Source organism: Geotrypetes seraphini, chromosome 1 (assembly GCF_902459505.1).
Source record: "Geotrypetes seraphini chromosome 1, aGeoSer1.1, whole genome shotgun sequence".
NCBI lineage: Eukaryota > Metazoa > Chordata > Amphibia > Gymnophiona > Dermophiidae > Geotrypetes > Geotrypetes seraphini.
In genome coordinates, this window is record NC_047084.1 from 179,740,736 (window position 1) to 179,763,240 (window position 22,505).

Here is a 22,505-nt window from a genome sequence, read left to right on the forward strand (position 1 = left end):
TGCTCCGCAGTCATTATTCCCTGCTCCCCCTGTCCAGCAGCACCTCTTCCCTGCTCCCCTGTTCCTCTTCCCTGCTCTGTCTGTCCAGCAGCACTCCTTCTTTCCTCCCCCTGACCCTCTTCCCTGCTCCCCCTGCCCAGCAGCATTCCTTACCTGTGTCTCTCTTTCTCCTTAGTGTTTTGTTATTTTTTTAAATCTGTCTCTTTAGCCCCCTGTCCTTCTGTGAGTGTCTGTGTGTCTCTGTCGTTGTGCACTGTTGTTTGTTTGTTTTTTAAAATCGATGTTTAGCTCCTGATCCCCTCTGTTTCCATGGCAAGCATGTTCGCGGATGTGAGGGCCGTTTTGTGGTGACGGATCTGGCGGCGCCGTGTAGGTCGGAAGACGGGCCTCAGCGTTTTGTAGGTCCGGGTCTGGCGTCGCCGTGTAGGGCGAAAGCGGGAGGCGGGGCCTCAGCACCGGCCGGGCGGCTCGCGCCGCCGGCCCCCAGTAGCTCGAGGCCGGCGGCGGACATGGCTTGCGTTGCATGGTGGAGGAGGAACATTGGTGACGTACAACCCGCGCATGCGCACTAAAAAAAACGCGACAGCTCAGGGAACATGATTTTTTTAGTGCGCATGTGCGTCCTACCATTTTATTATATTAGATGAAAAACAGCTCCATTGCAGTGATTGCACCAGTCTCCAATGCAATCAAGGACTCCTCCCCAACAGCAATATCAGAACATAGGAAATCAGTTGTATTTGACCCTAGGACTGGGGTTGTTGGTTTTTTTTTTTTTTTAAATAAGCTAGGCTATCTTGTCAGTACCATACACAGAAATTCTGTTTATAAAAACATAGATGACAACCCACTTTTGACAAATACACTAGACACGATGGTGTATAGACTTAAAGCATAAAACATGCAAGAAATCTCCACTTTAACACAAACGAGCCTCAGCATAGGAGGAACGGTAGTCACACCAGGCCTCCAAAATCCAACAGCTATTGAGCCGAGTTTTGCAGCAATTAAGCGGTCCTGCTTCAATCATTGGCTCTCCTTACAACCGGCGGTTTCAACGGAAAAAACTCCAGCTGGAGAAAACAAAACCGTGAAACCGTCAGGTGTAGAGACTAATAATTTAAGAACTATTACCACATTCCTACACATGGTGCATAGTTCTTAAATTATTAGTCTCTACACCTGATGGTTTCACGTTTTTTTTTCTCATTTTTTTCTCCGGGTGGAGTTTTTTCCGTTGAAACCGCCGGTTGTAAGAAGAGCCAATGATTGAAGCAGGGCAGCTTAATTGCTGCTAGGTTCAGCTCAATAGTGTTGGATTTTGGAGGCCTGGTGTGACTACCGTTTCTCCTATGCCGAGGCTCATTTGTGTTAAAGTGGAGATTTCTTGCATGTTTTATGCTTTAAGTCTATACACCATCGTGTCTAGTGTATTTGTCAAAAGTGGGTTGTCCCATATAAAAGTACATCGACAAGTTTACCTTGGGTGAGTTGCGAGTTACTTCTATAAAAACAGAAACTTGATGGCATATAAAGGCCAAATGGCCCATCCAGTCTGCCCATCCGCAGTAACCATTATCTTTTCCTCTCTCTAAGAGATCCCACGTGACTATAGCAGGCTTTCTAGAATTCAGACACAGTATCTATCTCCACCACCTCTTCTGGGAAATTGTTCCATGTATCTTATCACCTTTTCTGTAAAAAAAAGTATTTCCTTAGATTACTCCAGAGCCTATCACCTCTTAACTTCATCCTATGCCCTCTCATTCCAGAACTTCCTTTCAAATGAAAGACTAGACGTGCATTTACATCACATAGGTATTTAAACATCTCTATCATATCTCCCCTCTCCCGCCTTTCCTCCGAAGTAGGTTTTAGACATCTACCAAAAAAAATATCACTGTTGCAAGCACAATGTTATTAAGCAGGGCTTGTCTAACCCATGAGATTTTGCTACATGCATGAAGACTGGGTTGAACATTCTAAATAAGGGCTTCCCAAACTGGAGGCTACAAAACCCATTTGGGGGGTGTGATCTGAGCAGAATGTAAATAAAAACATCACTGGTCTGTATCTCCAGGGATTGTGTGCTTTCTGTGGCCTCAGTAATGTGAACGAACCACAGAAAGTTTGATAAAACATGAAATGTATCTGAAGAACGACAAGAGAGTTGACTTAAGCAAACAAAATTCATCCCAAGGATATTTTTTTATTTTAATTATATATGTGTTTAGACTGTATATTTGTTTCAGGCATAGTCACAACCTAATGTTGGCATGGGGCAGACATTTTTATCAAGTTATACAATTTTCCCCAAATTCTACATTTAGCATCCTCCCCCCCCCCCCAATTCGACCCATTGAGCAGAATGGTGCGCACAAGTCAAAGCAAACCAAGAAAATGTTACCAAATGATTCCACAGTGAGAAGGAGATAACCAGAAGCAATAAAGAACTGTGGAAACAATCTCAAAATAACCTGTAAAAGCGATGCATGTGCTCGATACATCCAACTGATACACAGTAAAAAGTCTGTGGCATGGACCCGACATGGTCCTGTTTCAGTTTTTGACAACCTTCTTCCGGTGTCCGTCCAGTTTGAGCCACAACAGATAAAGTTGCTAAATTGCATCCAAGATACTGTGTGATAAGGTCAGAAGGCAGCTCAAACTGGACGGACCCGGAAGAAGGTTGTTAAATACCCAAAATACGGACCATGTCGGGTCCATGCTAGAGCCTGCTTAGCATGATTCCAAATAATAGCTATGTATTACACGATACAAAGGAAAAAAACAACCCCACGTGCAGGATATGACAATGAAAAAGGAGTGGGGGAGGGACATAGAGTCAAACCGCTATGATGACAATCAATTTATTAAAATATATATTTGTGTCATGTACATAAAATACAGCAGGCATAAACTCATAGCAGATATAAAAATATAAGTGTATAAACTGGACCCCAACATGGTCCGTGTTTCGGCTAGAGTAGCCTTCCTCAGGGGTGTATAAAAGCCTATAAAAACAGAACAGCAAAATAAACCATAAACAAATATACAGTCTGAACACATATATAATTAAAATTAAAAAATATAAAGCATGTATACACTAAATGCCAAAATATGCAGATGGATGGCAATATAAACATATACAGTATTTTTCGCTCCATAAGACGCACTTTTTCCACCCCCAAAAGGGGGTAGGAATAAGGGTGTGTCTTAAGGAGCAAATTTTTTTTTTTTTATTAAAAACAAAACCCCATACCTTTTTTTCATCCCAACTCTTAGCCCGCTTTTCACGCTCTTTTCCGGCAGTAGCAGCGGCAGCACAGAGGTGCATGAGGCAGCTGTGTACTTTTTGCGTGCCTGGTCCTGTGCTGCACTCCGGATGGCTGCTGCCAGTTCTCGCGAGTCCACTGTGTAAAAAAAAAAAAAAAAAAATCTTAGAGCTGCCACTTCATATCACAAATATAATCCTTATTTATTTTGTTTTTTCAGGGGGTAGGAAATGCGACATGGATGAATTTTGCTTGGATTAGAGCAGCGAGAGAAAGTGAGGTGGCAGAGTGAACAGTATTCCCTGAAGCAGCGGTTTTAAAAGTGCTACAAGATGCTGCAGCGTCGGACTGACTTTCCTGACTGCAAAAAGTGTGCACGATTCACCTCCTTTGAGAACATACTTCTTCACTTCTTTTGCAGTCAAAGAAGTTTGATCCGGTCAGATCATGAGGTAAAAAGTATTAAAAATGAAGATGAACACAGAGGATCTCTAATCAGAAAATAATAGTATATATTGAAGAACTAAGGCCAGTACTGGGTAGACGTGCACGGTCTGTGTCCGGTATATGGCCATTCAGTCGAGGATGGGCTAGGATGGTTTAGATGAGCTGGAGTGAGCTGTAACAGAGACTTCAGTAGATGGAACCTAAGCACAGTATCGGGCAGAGCTCTGGGTTTCTGGCTCAGAAATATCTAAGAAAAAGAACAATTTAAAATTAAATCATTAATTTATAGAGTATGTGGTTGGGCAGACTGGATGGACCATTTGGGTCTTCATCTGCCATCATTTACTATGTCACTATGTTTTTTAACTAACCCAATAGTTTAAATTTAAGTATGTTCATTTTGAATTAAAAAAAACTGAAATGGGGAGGTTTTTAGGTCAATAAATGAAAGAGTGGAAACATTTTGAGTATGGTTTTACTGCACCAAATTGACAGATGCCTGAAATTACTCTGAGGATTTTCATACCTTGGGGGGGAGGGGGGGAATTTAGGATTGTATTTTTGATATGAAGTGGCTGCTATAAGATTTTTTTTTTTTTTAATATAGTAGGTAGCTGTTATTTGGTATCTGGTTGATCACTGTCCCTTTGGATTTTTTTTTGTGGCTTAACATGATTGTACAAGGTGCATGTACCTGTTATAGAATCGCACTAAGTGCCAGTCTCTTGTATAACTATTAGGTGTACCCATTTAGGCCAGCTAAAATGATGCCTAAAAGCCTGCTTCTAAGTTGCATGCAGATCAGGTGTATTCTGCAATACACATCTACCACTACATTTAGGAATGCCCACAATCCACCCTAACTGTCCCCCCCTTTTCATATTCACCCACTGAAAACTGGTGCACACTTTTTATAGAACCAAGCTTTCCAAGTTGAGTGCATAACTTTTAATTAGTGGCAATTAGCATCAATTCCAAGGTGTTAGTTGCCAATTATCAGCACAGATTAGGCCAATTACTCAATTAAGTTGTGCATGCAAATTGGCTGTGTGCACAATTTAAGGCGCCATATGCAGAATTTGGGCGTTTGTGGCATGTTTACCCCGAGGAGGGTAACCATAAAGAATTGATGTGAGGAGTCCGTGCTTTTTTTCCTACTCTTTCATTCACAATGTTCTATCTGTTAGAACCATGGCACTAATTTATCTCACCCAGTGGCACCCTATGCATTTTTTTCCACTGTGCTTTTCTTTCACAGCTCAGGGGCGCCACAACCAGCTACACAGCTTACATAAATACTGCATCAGCCCCAATGAGAGAGAGCTGCTTAACATAAAAGGCTTTTGTTCTTACCCATTCTGCTCCAGTGAATAGATATTATCCTGTACTGGCTGCACTCCACTCAGAATTGTTCCTCTCCATAGTACAGAAACATTAACTAGCCAATTCTCACAGGGGTTTCATTTAATATTCATTTTACAGCCAAGCCACCATCAGTGGAGATGGAAAGAAAGGACTTCCTTACAAAAGCAGGATGATCATGAAAAACCAGCAATGACTGCAAATTGGTCTTTCCTAGCACATAATGTGGCCACTGTGGTCAGTGTTGCCACCCTGTCCTTACATAATCCTTTTCATAATGAGCATACAAGCCCTGAGTTTTCATGCTTCACTTTGGAATAAGTGAAATGGCAGCTCTATTCATCTTAAGGCAAATGGAAAAGGTGAAGTCCTCTGCTGAGTGTGTGTCTCTATACCCCAAAATCTTATCCAAATTTGTAGAAACATTTACATGTCAATACCATGAATAACATATAATACACTTCCCCTTCCGTAGTCGCGGGGGTATGGGGCAGAGCTGGCATATGAATATTAAAAAAAACACGAATAATATTCAGGCCGATTCTGCCCCTAACCCCCGCATCCCCCAGCTATTTTAAGCCCTGAAACCTCCCCCCCCTTAAGCCTTACCTGGTGGTCTAGTGGGTTTTGGGGGCAGGAGCGATCTTCCTACGCTCCTGCCCCGTGCAGATCGCTCACAGGAAATGGCTGCCTTGAGCTCCCGTAGTCTCTCGAGCCATTTCCTGTGAGCGATCTGCACAGGGCAGGAGCGTGGGACAATCGCTCATGCCCTGAAAACCCGCTAGACCACCAGGTAAAGCTTAAGGGGGGTGGGGGGGCTTACAGGGCTTAAAATAGCCTGAAAAATGAAAGTGTATTTTTTGATCTAAAACTGCGAATAAGCGAACCTGTAGATACGGAATTCACGAATACGGAGGGGGACTGTACAAGTTTCTCAAAGTTCTGTTTTGCAAAAAATCTTGCAGCAAAGAACTTGACAGAAAAATCTCTGGCAATGCTGTGTTAATTGATTTATGAGGGGGGGGGTTTGAAGATATTCAGGGTTCCTTTTATTAAGGTGCGCTAGCGTTTTTAGCGTGCGCTGAAGATTAGCGCATGCAAACCCCACACTAAATGAAAAATACTAACGCAAGCTCTATGGAGGCGTTAGCATCTCTAGCGCACCTTAGTAAAAGGAGCCCTTAGAGATTCACAATCCCTTAACACGCTAAAAAGAAAAATAGATAAGTATACATTTTTGTTTACAAAAGTATGCAAAATATGAAAATGAAAGCACCTTCAAGAACAGATACATAAAAATAGATAAGTAAGCCATAGAAATTATTACTGTCAGTCTCAGCGCTTCATAGTTGCCCTCATCAGGGTAAACATGTATATAACTTGATAAAGATGCCTGCCTTGTGCCGATATTGGATTGTGACTCTCCGAATCCTAACGCCTGGGATAAATTAAGTTTGCTTAAGTCGACCCTCCTGCCATTTTTCAGATACATTTCATGTTTTCAAACTTTATATGTAATTCATTCACATTATTCCTGTCACTTACAAAAAATACTGCAAATCAACGAATCTTGTTGAAATCCACATTGTATCTAACCACTATGCATCTTCCATGTTGTATCTTTATTGCAACGACAACTGTGTAACACCCTTCTAAAATTAACTCGCCTTGAACTCACCTAGTGAGGATTTAGCGGGATATAAGACCACATAAAACATAACATAAAACCACTACATTCAACTGTGATCATTTCAACCTTAAATTTTAAGCCAGTGTCTCTCAAAACTGTGTGGAACAGCACAGTGGTGTGCCAAGAGATATTACAGAATTGTACTTTATTTAAAAAAATTCCCTTCATAAGTATACATTAGAATAGATAGAGGAAGTCGCATATGCAAGTCTGTCAATGTTATGAGCATCTGTATGCTTAAGGATGAAACCACCCAGACATGCATCATTCTTTGATGTGATTGGTTCCTGAAGACTAAAGGAAAGTAATTTTAGTTATTTTTTTATGTAGTAGATATCCTAACTTGAGCAACAAAACAAATCAAGGCTTTGTGACCATTTGGATCTTCTTATTAGAGAATGACATGGTGACAAAATTCATCACCGTCCCCGTCCCCGCGGATAACCGCGGGAAATAATCCCATGTCATTTTCTAGTGTCTATTTCAACCTCGGTCCTTCTACACCAGCATTTTTCAAAGCAAAGCTTGCGGGTCAGTGGTTGTGCCCAATTATACTCTGATTCTTTCCTCTCTCCTTAAAGAATGAAATGAAGATGGTTTCCCGCGGTTATCCACGGGGACGGGGACGGTGATGAATTTTGTCACTGTGTCATTCTCTACTTCTTATCTTTGCAAAGTTGGGTTTTCAGTTCTGACAAATTAAATCGAAAAAAAGAAAATGACTGCAGATGGTGGATGATAAAACATGCGTTTGCTTATTGACTATTGAGCCTTGTTTTGAGTTTATTTGCACTCAAAAATAAGCACATCCATCACATTGATTAGCAATTCTATTCTATCTACTTTTAATTTCACCATTGTTACAATTCCCTGTACATAGAATAAAGAACTTTAAATAAATAACTCTCCTTTTAATTTTTTTGTTGGTTTTGCAATTTTATAATTTCCATTATAATGTGCTACAAAAAACCATTTGCTCCATTTAGTGTGCTGGAGCTAAAAAAAAAAAAAAGGTTGAGAGACAGTGTTAAGCTGTACTTCTTGTTTATTTCAAGTGGGCTCAAAAATTATTTTATCATGGAAAAGCTACTTCAAATTCTCTGGAAAGCTAGATGAAACACCTGTGAGGTAAGTCCAGTCTCAGGTGTGGAAGACTTTGTTCAACACTGTCTGGACACTAGTGCTAGGGAAATATTTTTCGATTCAGTTCAGCCTATTGAATTGGTTTTTCAATTCGATTCACTTTTGCTGTCCAATCGGGTGTTTTTTTTTTTTTCCCCAAACAGTCTGGCAGGTTTATTTTTACAGCCTCTCCAACCCCACGCTGTGATGTAAACAAAACAAAAACTTTTCCTCTCTTCCCCCCCTTTTACAAAAGCACAATAGCGTTTTTTAGCGCAGGCTGGTGTGCTGAATGCTCCATGATGCTTCTGGCGCTCAGAGTTCCCATGAGAATCGGGAGCAGCGCAGAGCATTCAGTGCACTGGCCTACACTAAAAACTGCTATCGATATTTTGTAAAGGGAAAGGGGGGGTCAGTTAGACAGCAAGCGTGAGCGAGGACCTAACACCAGCTCTGGCAGGATACACATTTCAAATCTGACATATTGTAATCACAAAACAGAAAATAAAATTATTTGCTCTACCTTTTTGTTGTCTGGTCATTTTATTATTCAAATCATGTTGGTCCCAAGCTTTGGTTTCTGTTTGTTTTCTGTCTCCTGCCCATTTGCATTTTCTTCTTTCTCTGTGCTCACTATTCATCTTTCTACCTTCCCTTCCGCTGCCATATCCAACATTTTTGTTTCTTTCCCACTGTCTACCATCTCTTTCTCTCTCTCTCCCTGCCTTGTGCCCTGGGTCAAACCTCTTGATTCTCCTTCATGCAGCATCTCCCTTCCTCCCCTCCATTATCATGTGCATCATTTCTTTCTCTCTCCCCATGTACCATTTCTCCTTGCCCTCCACCCTATGTCCAACAATTCTCTCTCTCTTCTCCATGCATGTCTCCCTCTCACCCCTTTCTACCTCTGTTGCATATCTCCCTTCATCTCTTCCACCCCATGTCCAACAATTTCTCCTTTCTCCCACCATGTTCCACAGCTTTTCATCCCTCCTTCCCATGCTTCTATGTAGTAATTTTCCCTCCCTCCCATCTCCCTGAGTAGCAGCTTTCCATCCTTCCCTCCCCCCTGTACAGCAGCCTTCTATCCTCCCTATCCAGCACTTCCCAATAGACACCCACCCACCAAGAGACCTCAACCTTTGGGCCTCCCAAAGCAGCAACAGCAGTGGTGAACAGGCCTGCCCACCAGGGTTTCCCTATGCTGCATCATCAGTGACACAGTAGAGGGAAGGCCAAGGCAGGGCAGGCCAAGAGCAGCTTGTTCAAAATGCTGCCTCTGCCCGCTGGACATCGCCGTTGCTGCTACCGTTTTAGGAGCCCAATTTCTCCAGCAAACAAATCTATTCATCGAAATGAACTGGTGAATCAGGCAACTACTGAACACCAAAGGTCATTTTAATTTAGGTATATCATGGAAGTGAAAAATGAGGGAGCTTTCAGTGTAGCCAGCAACAGCACCGATAAAAGCCCACTTAAAAAAGGTAAAGGGTAAGTCTTATCAATCCCTTTACCAGATGGGCTAAGGCTAAAGCAGGTGACATGAGATGAGAAAGAGAAGAACTGCTTGTCAAATTTTTGTATCATGAAAGCTAAATTATATATTTAAGATTGTTCGCTGCTTAGGTTTGGAAATAGGGGAGAATAATTTTACAAATAAAAGAAAGATCAAGACTTTTAAAAAAATACAATATAGATATTTTAGTTAATACAAACAAACGCATAATGCAAAATATGAAAATGAAAGCACCTTCAAGAACAGATACATTTTGCATTATGCTTAAGAAAAAAAAAAAAAAGACTGAATGTGCCAAAAAAACAAGCTCTCAAACTCTTAGGCTTGTGCAAACTTGATACCAGCTATTTGTTACAAAAGCACACAGCAAAACATTAGCTACATTTTAAGATCAAAAAGGTTATCTAGTTGCAAGCTTAAATCCACACAGATATATATGCTAGTCTTAAAAATTCCAAACTATGCAGTGCAATTAAGCTTATAGGATTAAAAACAATTCTAGTGTACAAATATTAGAAATCAAATCCGGTATAACCTTATTAAGCAAAGTCCCAGGAAACAAGTAAGCAGTCCACTAATCATAAAAGGATGGCAGTTGTAGAAGCAGACACAGTTAATGGAGGTTAAAAAAAATATTGTTTGGGCCTACTAACCTCATTGAAGCAAACACCCAAACACTATCCAAATCTCTACTTAAATTTACAACAGTGATTTTAAATCTATATGATTAGAAAATTCACATGTTGGCTCAGCTCACTAATACAAAAACTGGGAAAAAAATGGCCATTTTACTGCTGCAGTAAAAACCCAAGCAACTACTTTTTACTGTAGTTTAATAAAAGGACTCCTTAATAAATAAGGGCCGGATTCTCTAAACAGCATCAGCATTTTGGGCACCGGTAGGCACCAATGTTCCCTCTAAGGATTGATGAGGTGTGCGCAAAAAAAAATATGCATGAGCGACAAGTTACATACTCCACAAATTTATGAGCAGGCGCGGAGGACGCAGGCTCCTCACCAATCTACCTATTTGAACACCTTGAAATTGCACGCCCCTCTCGCACACGAAACACCTATCTGTTCTCCTTCCCCTCCATGAAGGGCTGCCTCTACAAAAAATACCTTGACCGATCTCTAGCATTCCAAGCGGGCAAATGGAACAAATGCCTCTCTACCCTCATCTCCAATTCCCCCCACTATCAAACATTCCGGAAATTAACAAAAACCTACCTCTTTGATAAATTCCTCTGATCAACCCTCTCTCCTCCCCTCACCCCTCTCCCCCTATATCCTTACCACCTCATTCAACACTGCTATCTGTAACGCTGCTGTATCTAACTATAGCAGTTGTAACCGCTCTGAACATATAACCTAGCTGCCAAAATAACTTCACAGTATATTTGTTGTAAAAAAAAAAAAAAAAAAATGTAAAAGGTAACCTGACCGAATTTGTATCGTCCAAATGTAAATCTAATATTAACGAAATTGTAACATCACTGTAAATGTACAGTCTCTTCTTCTGTTAACCGCATAGAACTTCCATGGTAATGCAGTATACAAGAATAAAGTTATTATTATTATTATTATTTTTAAACAAATGTAGTTTATCCTTGTACTCCTTATGTATTTTTAATCATCTAAGGATGTGTTTGTATGTTTATTGTTCAAATGGTTTTATTTAATCCCCCAAATTTATTTTTGTTATACGCATTGAAAATATTTGATATTGCGTTTAAATCAAAATCTCAATAAACTTGAAACGAGTGCCCGTGAGAGGGTTAAATACTCAAAACTTAGAAGAATAATAATTTACTTAAAGTTTTTGCTTCGCCAGCTTTCTGGTATCTTTACATACAGTGGCGTACCTAGCATATGTAACACCCGGGGCCCATCATTTTTTGGCAGCCCCCCCCCCATCTGTACGAAAAACATGATTTTTAGTAACAAGCCACACGTCACACATGAGTACCTAGGAAAAGGCAGCATCTTACATATTGCAGTGAGCAGTACATCAATACACCCATTGTAAAACTAAACAAGCCAGACCAGCACAGATCAATCCTACACCGTCAATCCTAACAGAAAACCATGTCTTTCGAACACACAGAACACAGAAAACACCTTCGCCTAGTATGGAATATGTCATCACAAACTAACCCCTCCCCCTTTTACAAAACTGTAGTGTGAATTTTAGCCACGGTGGTAACAGCTCTGACGCTCATAGAATTCTGAGCATCAGAGCTGCTACCACCACGGCTGGCGCTAAAAAACGCTCCACAGTTTTGTAAGAGGGGGGATAAAATAGAAATACACAGCTTCAACGCTCTAGCTCAGGGGTGCCCAAACTTTTTGGGCTTGCGAGCTACTTTAAAATGACCAAGTCAAAATGATCTACCAACAATAAAATTTAAAAACACAAAGCACACTATACGCTGAGAAAATGTTAATTATCATTCCTATTCTGGGTTTTTTTCAAAGAGGTCAAGGCAAATGACTCTATGCATTGTTACCTCAGTAACAACCACACAAAAATAGACAAATATACCCCCCTTCCTTTTTATTAAACCACAATAGCAGTTTTTAGCGCAGGGAACTGCGCTAAATGCCCAGCACTGCTCTCGACGCTCATAGGCTCCCTGCGCTAAAAAACACTATTGCGGTTTAGTATAAGGGGGCCATAGTACAAAATATAGTCAGCATATATAAATTCAGACACATTTTGATCACTAAATTTAAAATAAAATCATTTTTCCTACCTTGTCTGGTGATTTCATGAGTCTCTGGTTGCACTTTCATCTTCTGACTGTGCATCCAATCTTTCTTCCCTTCTTTCAGCCTGTATGCTTCCTCTCCTCTAGACTTCATTCCCTCCCCTAACTTTTTCTTCCTTTCTCCCTGCCCTTTCTTTCTTTTTTCTCTCTTGATGCCCCCTTTCTTTTTTTCTGTTTCCCTTCTGTCTCCCTGCCTGCCCCCTTTCTTTCTCCCTTTCTCCCTACCCTCCACAAAGTCACTGCTGCCACCATCAGGGGAAACAGGCCCCAAAGCCATCGCCGCGGCTGCCCCAAGCTCTCTCTGCTTCCCCTGACGTCAGTAATGCCGTCGGAGAGGAAGTTCCACCCAGCCAGGCAGCGATTGGCTGGCCCGAACTTCCTCTCCGACTGCAGCCTTGGGAGGGGTGCACAGCTGGGGCGGACCGCCCCTCCCCCTTGGTACACCACTGAAGACGTGGCAGCGGCTCCTCTCACAAATCCCCACCTGCGTCGGAAGTCCAATACAGTCGGGGATCTTGAGAGGAGCCGCCGCTGTATCCTTCAACTTTAAAATAAACTAAGGCCGCCGCCGCTTCCTCTCACCTCCGCCCGCCCTCGAGTGAGCGACAGGAGACAACGTATGAGCGACGCCACTGAAAATAGTGAGCGATCACTCATGCGCCCAGCTTAGAGGGAACACTGGACTAGGCACCCAAGGTCAGTAAAAAAAAAAAACACAGTTGAAATGATATTTTTAACCGAGTTTCAAGGTGCCTATAAAACATTGGTGCCAGAATCACACCTCCTTAGGCATTTTAGGCTGTCTATTGCCACTGTGGGCTAACGACAAGAGGCCATACTGGAAAAACTAGTCACAAAATTATAACAAATTCATATGCTGTATCAAAAAAGTTATAGGTGTTGCCGCTAAGCAAGCTAAGTATTTATTTCCATTAAATTATGAGTGAGAATATAAGAATTGGAAGAAGAATGAAGTAGAAGATAGAAATAATGAATTATAATACAGTTGAAAAAATTAGATTAAAAGTAAAACCAACCAACGGGACTAATGAAGAATTCAGCCAGTTAAGGTCCATTGACTCCGCTGACATACTGAAGACTCCGAGGTTTTAGAAGAAAAATACTTTTCTACTTATTTATTGGCAAGCATTTGGTTGCGCATTGATTATTTATATACATATATCACATTATCTTTTTTGGTAACGACAGAGGTGGCATTAGGCAACCTAAAGCACCTACGGAGATGCGATTCACAATCAAAGGTAGGCGCCGGAAATGTAGGCCTAGAAAACCCTGGCCTACATTTCCAGCGCCTACCTTTGCCCGCATTGCGATTGTGTTAACTGGTGCCATTGCGTGATTGACATGCATTTCCATTATTATGGCAGCTGCCGACAACGGCATCGGTTAGAGAATCCAGCCCTAAGGGCCTCAATGTACAACACTCCGTGATTTAATTTTAAATGTTTTATTATTTGCACACTTGTAAAATTAAAAAATGAATAAAGAATTAAAATAATAATAATAATAATAATAGAATCCCCCACACACACAAAACCAACCAAAAACCACCTACCATTTCTGTTGCTAGAAGAATAGAAAGCTTTTAAACACTAGTTTTTCTTGGTAATATTTCATTTGCACATCATTTCTATATGGCTGATTTATGCCAAATATTTAAAATATTCTTACACTTATTTAAAACAATATTCATGGATTCCTTGTTAGTCTAATAAATATCCTACTTGTAAAACATGGAATGAAGCTGTTAAATCTGTATGGTATCTCTTTTTCCCTATGCCAAAAATTTGGCTCTTTCCAGCTATTGTCATACCAAATTTTCACCCTCTTTTACTAAGCCACGGTAGAGGTTTCTACCATGGCCTGGGGTGCTAAATGATCCTACGCTGCTCCAGTGCTCACAGCATTTAGAGCTCCAGGCCACGGTAGAAACATCTCTCGTGGCCTAGTAAAAGGGGAGATTTATTTCCATTTTTTATCCTATTGTAGTGGACCTGCTCTGTTGATATATTGCATGTTTTTATTTTAACATGTAAACTGCTTAAACAACTTGCTCTGATGAACGGTATATCAAATAAATGGCTGTCAGTGGCACTGATGTGAACTGTAAGAGTCATCCAGTGCCATAGAATCCCTCTGGATTTCCTTGTTGATCTGGGGTTTGAATTCATACAGAGACTCTTGCTACTTTTTTTTTTTTAATTACAATTCAGAGCCATGACTTCTCAAAAATTCCATATTCAATTTATTTGGCAGGTCCAACCACTATTATTGCAACATTGATCATCACCGTTTGTGATCCGGCAAAGAAAAATGTAGGTTAAAAAGAAAATGTAGCAACATCATTCTCTATCTAGGCAGGAAAGATTAATGAAGTGAGTTCACAGGCCTCTTGACTCACTCTATACAGTTTCCAAGGAAGATAATGTTGGCAGTTAAGGATGCCATGGAGATAACCTTGCTCGTCCGTCTCCTTTAGATTCTCAGCAGTTTACAGAAAAAGAGACTTTCTATGCCAATGCTGTAGGAATTTTTAGCAATTTAACTTCAGTGGAGCTCTTCTAGCGAACCATTTTTTTTTTTAAATAATTATTTATTCATTTTCACAAATTACATTAAGTGTTAATATTTTCATTCACAGTAACAATAAATACATCACTTATAAACAATCATTGGTATATTACATATATTCTTATCCCTATCCCTCACCCATCCCCCCCAACCATATACTCCATTATTGTATGATATATGTAATAATAAAATACCCCCTCCCTACCTCATAAACTAATAAACATAAGGGAAATAATTTTACTTAATCCTGACAATATTTTGTTAATGGTTTCCATACATCCTGAAATTTCTTAAAATATCCCTTTTGTAACGCAGTAAATCTTTCCATTTTATAGATATGGCATAAAGAATTCCACCAAAAGTTATAATTTAATCTCCTCCAGTCTTTCCAATTATATGTGATTTGTTGAATGGCAACCCCTGTCATTATAAGTAGCAATTTATTGTTGTTCGCAGAAATCTGACTTTTTGCTCTCATATCCATACCAAATATCACAGTATCATAGGATAATGCCACTGGATTCTCTAATAAATTATTAATTTGGTCCCAAATTGATTTCCAAAAATTCATAATATATGGGCAATGAAACAATAAATGATCTAAAGTTCCTGCTTCTAAATGACAATGCCAGCATCTATTAGACAAAGAACTATCTATTTTTTGCAACCTAACAGGGGTCCATAACGCTCTATGCAACAGAAAAAAAACCAAGCGAACCATGAGCCAGTCAGCGCTCCTATGCTGAGCAGCCGTTAAGTTTTTTGGTCCAATAGGCTTTGGGTTTCCCTCTTTGGGTTTACAATGAGATCAGGAGAGACACTGCAGCCATCTTTTTTTTTTGCTATTCCAGCGGCGTTACAGCACAGAATGTTTAGCTTATGAATTTAAGTCAGGTAAGTGTGGTATCACAACAGTTTACACCCTTTATTTAAACGAACATGGTGCTTTTTTTTTTTTTAATTGCAGCGCATATGCAATTTATGCTATCATACCGCATTTCCCTGATGAAGTAGTGAAATGAGACTCATCGGAAGAGGTAGCGCTGTAACAAATAAGATAATTTTTTTATAGCAAAAACATGAACTTGAGTTATACAAAATAAGAATTTAAATAGAGAATATGAATAATTGAATAGCACAGCAATGGGTCCAATGAAGATTGCAGTCCAATCGTATTAGATTATTCGATTGGTAGTCTGAAGACCCTTAAAAAACAGATATGCCTTTATTGCTAAAGTGATATCTTGTAACTATTGAGTATTTTGACTTTAAGCAGCCACTGTTCAGTAAATGCTGTGGAAGGGAAGCCGGAAAAAAAATTTCCTATCTTCTTCCCCCAATTTTTTTTTTTTGGCTCTAGACAAATGTTACGAGTGTACACTCTGTGCAAAGAGGACATGCTCTTTTTCTAATAGTGAAACAAGAGATGAACACAGAAGATCTCCCATAAGTAAACAATATTATCAGTTATTTTCTTATCAGTCATTATGAAAGAGCTATCAAGATTATCATTAATTCAAAATACAGCAGTTAGATTGATTTGTTAGACTGATTTACGGATTGAAAAAAATACGACCATGTAACACCGTTTTATTATGAACTTCATTGGCTGCCTGTGGAGGCTTGGATTTTGCTTAAGCTGAGCTGTTTTTGTTGGTGACGGGTCAAAAGCGCGCGAGGACAAAGGCGCGCTGACAACCGAGCGCGGACAACTGAGCGCAGGGCTTAATCACGCCGAAGAAAACCCGTATTTTAAAGGGCTCTGATGGGGGGGGGGAAACCCCCACTCTACTTAATAGGGATCACACTGCCATGTTGAGGGGAATGTGGGGGGGGGTGAAACCCCCCACATTATACTGAAAACATTATACTGAAAAACAGGGAAAAAGTTAAGTTTCCAGTATAATGATGGGGGTTACAACCCTCCAAACCCCCACAACGCCAGCGTGATCTCTATTAAGTAAAGTGGGGGAGGTTCCCCATCAACACCCCCCATCGGAGCCCTTTAAAATAAGGTTTTTCTTTGGCGCGATGAAGTCCTGCGCTCAGCTGTCCACGCTCGGTTGTCGGCGCGCCTTTGTCCTCGCGCGCTTTTGACTATGAACCATTTTCGTTATAAGGTTCTTTAAGGCTCAGCCCTAATTTATCTGATTGATAGCTTCATTATAAAAATAGTAGAAAAACACATACTTTGTTTAATTTCCCGCCCGTAAAAGGTTGTAAAAGTAAGAAATTCCTTAATCATGTTCTAGCATTCCAGGCAGCTTCTCATGAAAAGGAATGTCATTCATTGCTGCTTTCCGATGATTCTTACAAACATTTCAGGAGAAAATTGAAAACCTATTTTTTTTCCTGAAATATTTGACCAATTAATCCATTCTTTCTATGTAATATGTTATAATTAATAATTTTTTGTAAACCGCATAGAACTTTTGGTAATGCGGTTAACAAGTACATTGTAATGTAATGACTACCAGTAGCAGAACATGAGATGTGCGCAAGTCAGTAACGGACAACAAATGAAGAGAGATAAGAAGGAACCCCTGAGTGAACGATCCTATAGATCAGGGTCAAGATTTTGTGGTGAATCCTATGAGAAACCGGAAGCCAATGATGTTACTTTACAAATGGAGTGATGTGATCGAAACAGCATGCAAAAGCAGTTGCATAGTGGTATTTTGAACTGATTGGAGTTTCTTGAAAAAAAAAAAAAAAAAAGTGGGGAGACCTGAGTAAACATTACAGCAATTGATCTTTGAGGAAACAAGAGAATAAAGAAGGGTGGCACAGCTTTCTTAACAAATGGGCGGAGAGAGCAAATTGTGTGTAAGAAGAAGAAACAAGAAAAACAGGAAATATGGAGGCAAGAATGACACTCGAGATACTTCAGAACTGTACTAGTGTCAAGGGGGGAGCCCTGGAGTTTAGGGGTAACAGTGGGACATCTGGTATGGCCCATAACCCAGAGAGCTAGAGACTGATGGATTGAGAACTAGACAGTTGGAATGGATCCAGTTGTTGATTGAATCAAGAATGAAGAACAGAAACATCTAATGTGTAAGGGTTTGGGGTAGAAATGAGAAGAATAATGTCATCACACACATAATATCTGATATTGAATTCTTATATGAGGGCTGCTAGTGGGCTGAAGAAAATATTAACGAAGAGATGAGAGAGCACAGAACCTTTGAGAACACCACATGGAAGAGAGGAAAGGCTGGACTCTGAAGTAGGGGCGACAGGTGCAATTTGATTTAAAAAACACACAACAGAAGAGAACCGATGAAGCACAGATCCTGAAATACTCTTCGTGAAAGGGATGCCGGATATCCAAAATCTCTGAATGTTAGAAAAGTTTGGAGCAGATACTTTCTTCATGGAGTTTTGCTAAGAAGAGTATGTTAGAAATCAGTTGGTAATTATTTATTAGAGCCATCAAAAAATGCTTTTCATGGTGTGGGGAAGGGGGGGGGGACCCAGCCTGAAGATAAACTTTTGGTGATTATTGTAAGGGCAAGAGGGAGGAGACCATGGTTGGAGATGCCAGTCCAGTTGGAAGGCATGTGATCAAGAGGTACATGGTACATCTTATTAAAGGTGTTCAAGGAGGGAAAATTGAGCCTTAACCAAGAAGACCTTAAAGGTGGCGGGCTACAGGATTCAACAGAGCTTGATAATGCAGAAGAAAGGGGGGACACAAAGGGGATCAGGGGACAGTCTCATGGTGACATTGGGAAAGACACAGAGATCCTAAATTTTTGTTGAGAAAAAAATTAGAAAAATCTAAGGCAGGCAGAAGGAGTAGGTGGGATAGAGAATGATGAGATTAATGAGAGGTTAGATACTACCTTAAATAATGATTTTGGATGGTTAGAAGACTGTTAAAGTTGTATAAAATTCAGAACGAAGAGCTCTTGGTTGGGAGTGATATTAAGTGTAGAAGCTCCCGAAAAGGAAGGAGATTGGAGTGGGCTCTTGAGCGGTGCCAAATGCACGCAGCATGATGTAACTGCCTCCTAATCAGCTGAACATCAAATTGGAACCAGGGCTCTCTCATAGATTGAGGAAAAAGCTGCCAAAGTGGGGTGGACTGTTCAACTGCAGAGGACCCTGGGTAGGCAGAATCAAAAATCGAGAAAATCTGGGAAGAAAAACAAAACAAAAACAAACCACCCAGGGGTGGCAGGGTAGATATATCCACGGGTTTGAAAGCTATTTATTTATTCAATTTTCTATACCATTCTCTCAGGGGAGCTCAGAATGATTTTACATGAATTTATTCAGGTACTCAAGCATTTTTCTCTTGTCTGTCCTGACAGGCTCACAATCTATCTAATGTACCTGGGGTAATGGGGGGATAAGAACATAAGAATAGCCTTACTGGGTCAGACCAATGGTCTATCAAACCCAGTAGCCCGTTCTCACGGTCGCCAATCCAGATCTCTAGTACCTAGCCAAAACCCAAGGAATAGCAGTGGGCAACGTGGATTTGAAACCCACAACCTTAGGGTGCCAAGGCTGTAGCTTTAACCACTGCGCCACACTCTCCCCTGCAATAATTTGTTGGTAGCGTCTAATTATTGATGCTTTAACAGTTCATTAGCCAAATAAGTTGTAGGTACATTTTGGCAGCATGCCCAAATTTGGGTGCTATATATAGAATCGGGGGGGGGGGGGAGAGGGGGGAGTGTACATATTATCAGCTAATGACTTACTTCGCATATGACAGCCCATCCCTAGAAAATGCATCAGGAGATTGTAAAGCATCTCTTCGATGTAAGCAAGTCCCAGCATCGCTACATCCTTCCAAGTACCTGGTGATAGAATGGCTTTACTCCCTGTAATTGTCCATTCCACCAGAAATCACAATGTTATTGAGAGAAAACTGGTCAAAGTGGTAAACCCGACAAAATCTTGATCAGAACGCATGGAAGCCAAAAGTCTAGTTTAAAAGTACTGACTGTGTTTTGCTTCAGAGGAGTGTGTGGCGCAGTGGTTGGATCTACAGCCTCAGCACTCTGGGGTTGTGGGTTCAAACCCCACGCTGCTCCTTGTGACCCTGGGCAAGTCACTTAGTCCTCCATAGCCCCAGGTACGTTAGATAGATTGTGAGCCCACCAGGACAGATAGGGAAAATGCTTGAGTACCTGATTGTTAAACCGCTTAGATAACCTTGATAGGCGGTATATAAAAACCTAATAAACTTGAAACTTGAATTTACTGTACATGTATACTGTACTTACGACCTATGAACTTAGAGATTTGTACCATATGGGTGCTTAATGCTCTGCCACTCAATCTCATTCAGGATATGATTATGCAACAACTGCTGCCCAAAAGAGACTACAAAAGCCTCTTGCTACGAACAGTTTTCGACATCTGCACCATCTCCTGATTAAATGTCTTCTAGCCCGTCACACTCCTCGGTCACATTGATGAAATAAAGAAAGAAAAACTATACTCTTCCAGAAATCCCTGAAAAAAAGTCTTACCACGAGTACCTCCCTTCTTCCCATCTGCTCCCTGACTCACCGATACTACCTGATCTACTCTTTACCTTCACTAGAAATGACCAATTTCTTTTGTAACCCACCTTCTATAACTCTATTGTAATTCGCCTTGAACTGCAAGGTAATGGCGGAATAGAAATCTCTAACGTAACGTAATGACTGCGTAGTTTGATTCGGTGATCATTTCTTCTTGCACATAGGGCCCCTTTTACAAAGCCACGGTAGTGATGGCTGCTGCGGTAAATGTACCAAAGCCCACAGGAACTGAACGGGCTTTGGTGCATTTACCACAACGGTCAGGCTGATTTTTGGGCTGAAGAAGTTCGATCACGTAACTTCTTCCTACCGACTCCTGCACTGGTTGCCGATGGAGGCTCGTGCGATGTTTAAGTTTGGTTGTTTCTGCTTTAAGGTACTTATCGGCCTAGCCCCCAGATACATATCGGACCTTTTCAACCAATCAACATATGAGAAGCTCAAGCGTGAATTTCGTTTCCCCACCGGTTAGAGCAGGGGTGTCAAAGTCCCTCCTCGAGGGCCGCAATCCAGTCGGGTTTTCAGGATTTCCCCAGTGAATATGCATGAGATCTATTTGCATGCACTGCTCTCATTGTATGCTAATAGATCTAATGCATATTCATTTGAGAAATCCTGAAAACCCAACTGGATTGCGGCCCTCGAGGAGAGACTTTGACACCCCTAGGTTAGAGGATGTAAATTAAAAAAAAAAAAAAAAAAAAAAAAAAGACATCATCAACATCTCTTCTCATATCAGGCAGCATTATGGGGTAAGGATCTGAAACAATTATTTATGCTTGCGAATACCTATGGGGAATTCAGGAAACACCTAAAAACATATCTGTTCCTAAAATACGTAGGCAGCTGCATTGCACAATCCTTCCCCGCAACTGATTGCTAAACTTCAACTCTGTTAGTACTACTCAATCTGTAATGTTTTTAATCATTGTAAACCGCCTAGAACTTCACGGTCCTGCGGTATATAAACTGTTATTATTATTATTACTGCAACTTTGTAAAAGGGGCCCCCATCATTTTTTCCAACTCTCAGAATTTCTCTGCAAAAGAGATGTCAGGTAGCTGCATTCCTTGCCAGTGCGGTCCAACTCTGCATTCTCAACAGTCAAGAACGAACAGAAAGCAGAAGCATGCTATTTGCTGTAAAGAATTACCATTGGAATATTCATTTCTATCTCTATCTCTACCTCTGTCTTTTATATTTTTATCTTTACTTTTCATAAACTGTTTCTTCAGGTACTTTAGTTAGATTGTGAGCCTTTGGGACAGTTAGGGAACTTCCAAGTACCTATCTTATTTATTTTATTTTATTGTATCTTTTAATTGCATCATTTTTGTAAACCGCTTAGAAGCCTCACAGTTATTAGCGGTATATAAGAATTAAATTAAATTAAATCTCCTTTCTTAAATTAAATTCACTCAAGCACATACTTTTCTCCTTTTACTCCTCTCTAAAAGCCTTATTTATTAAGGTTATTTTGTATTGGTATTAAGAAGAAATGATGCCTAATGAACACATCCTGAAGCGTGAGCACTGGATGTACTACATTAAGCTGCTAGCAAGAGCAAAGCGATAATGTGTGCGTCTGTGTTTATTAATTTATTTATTTGGAGTTAGTAACCATCTTTAGAAAGAGATTCACCCAAAGAAGTGTAGAAGAAGTAAATCTCTGGGTGGAGATAGATGTGTGTGTGTGTGTATATTAAAGGAGGAGTGGAGTCATCTAAGGTTAGGCTGGGAACCAGAAATGCCCAAGTTCAAATCTCATGGGAGTTCCTTGTGGCCTTGGGCAAGTCATTTAACCCTCCGTGCTTTGGGAAAAGGAAGTGACAATCCACTCTTGTATCATGCCAGGAGTCAAATCTGGATACTGGAGGAAGAGTGATTTTATCATTTTGAGCAAATATTGATTAGCAATAAATACACTAGTGAAAACAATGGGTAGGGCTAAATGACCATTTTTCTCATTGGAGGAGGGTAAATAGTGGAGTGCCGCAGGGGTCTGTGCTGGGACCAGTGCTACTTAACTTATTTATAAAGGATCTGGAAATTGGAATGCTGAGTGAGGTGATTAAATTTGCAAATGACACTTGAACTATTCAAAGTTGTTATAAAGCTAGCAGACTGTGAAAAATTGCAGGCAGAGCTTAGGAAATTGGGTGACTAGGTGCCCAAATGGCAGA

At 40.5% G+C, this 22,505-nt stretch overlaps 1 protein-coding gene across 7 annotated transcripts in view; it reads right to left on the minus strand.

Annotated features, from left to right (window-relative positions):
• Positions 1-22,505, minus strand: part of MFAP3L (microfibril associated protein 3 like) — a 79,373-nt gene that overhangs the window by 52,409 nt on the left and 4,459 nt on the right. For 3 of the 7 annotated variants that reach the window (XM_033942397.1, XM_033942378.1, XM_033942388.1), the window contains exon 2: positions 3,263-3,413. The exons of 3 other annotated variants lie outside the window; for them this stretch is intronic. The gene's annotated coding sequence lies outside the window, so the exon portion shown is untranslated. Of the gene's footprint in view, positions 1-1,481; positions 1,641-3,262; positions 3,414-22,505 lie in introns of those variants that run through there. One more of the 7 variants, XM_033942415.1, reaches the window with a different exon arrangement.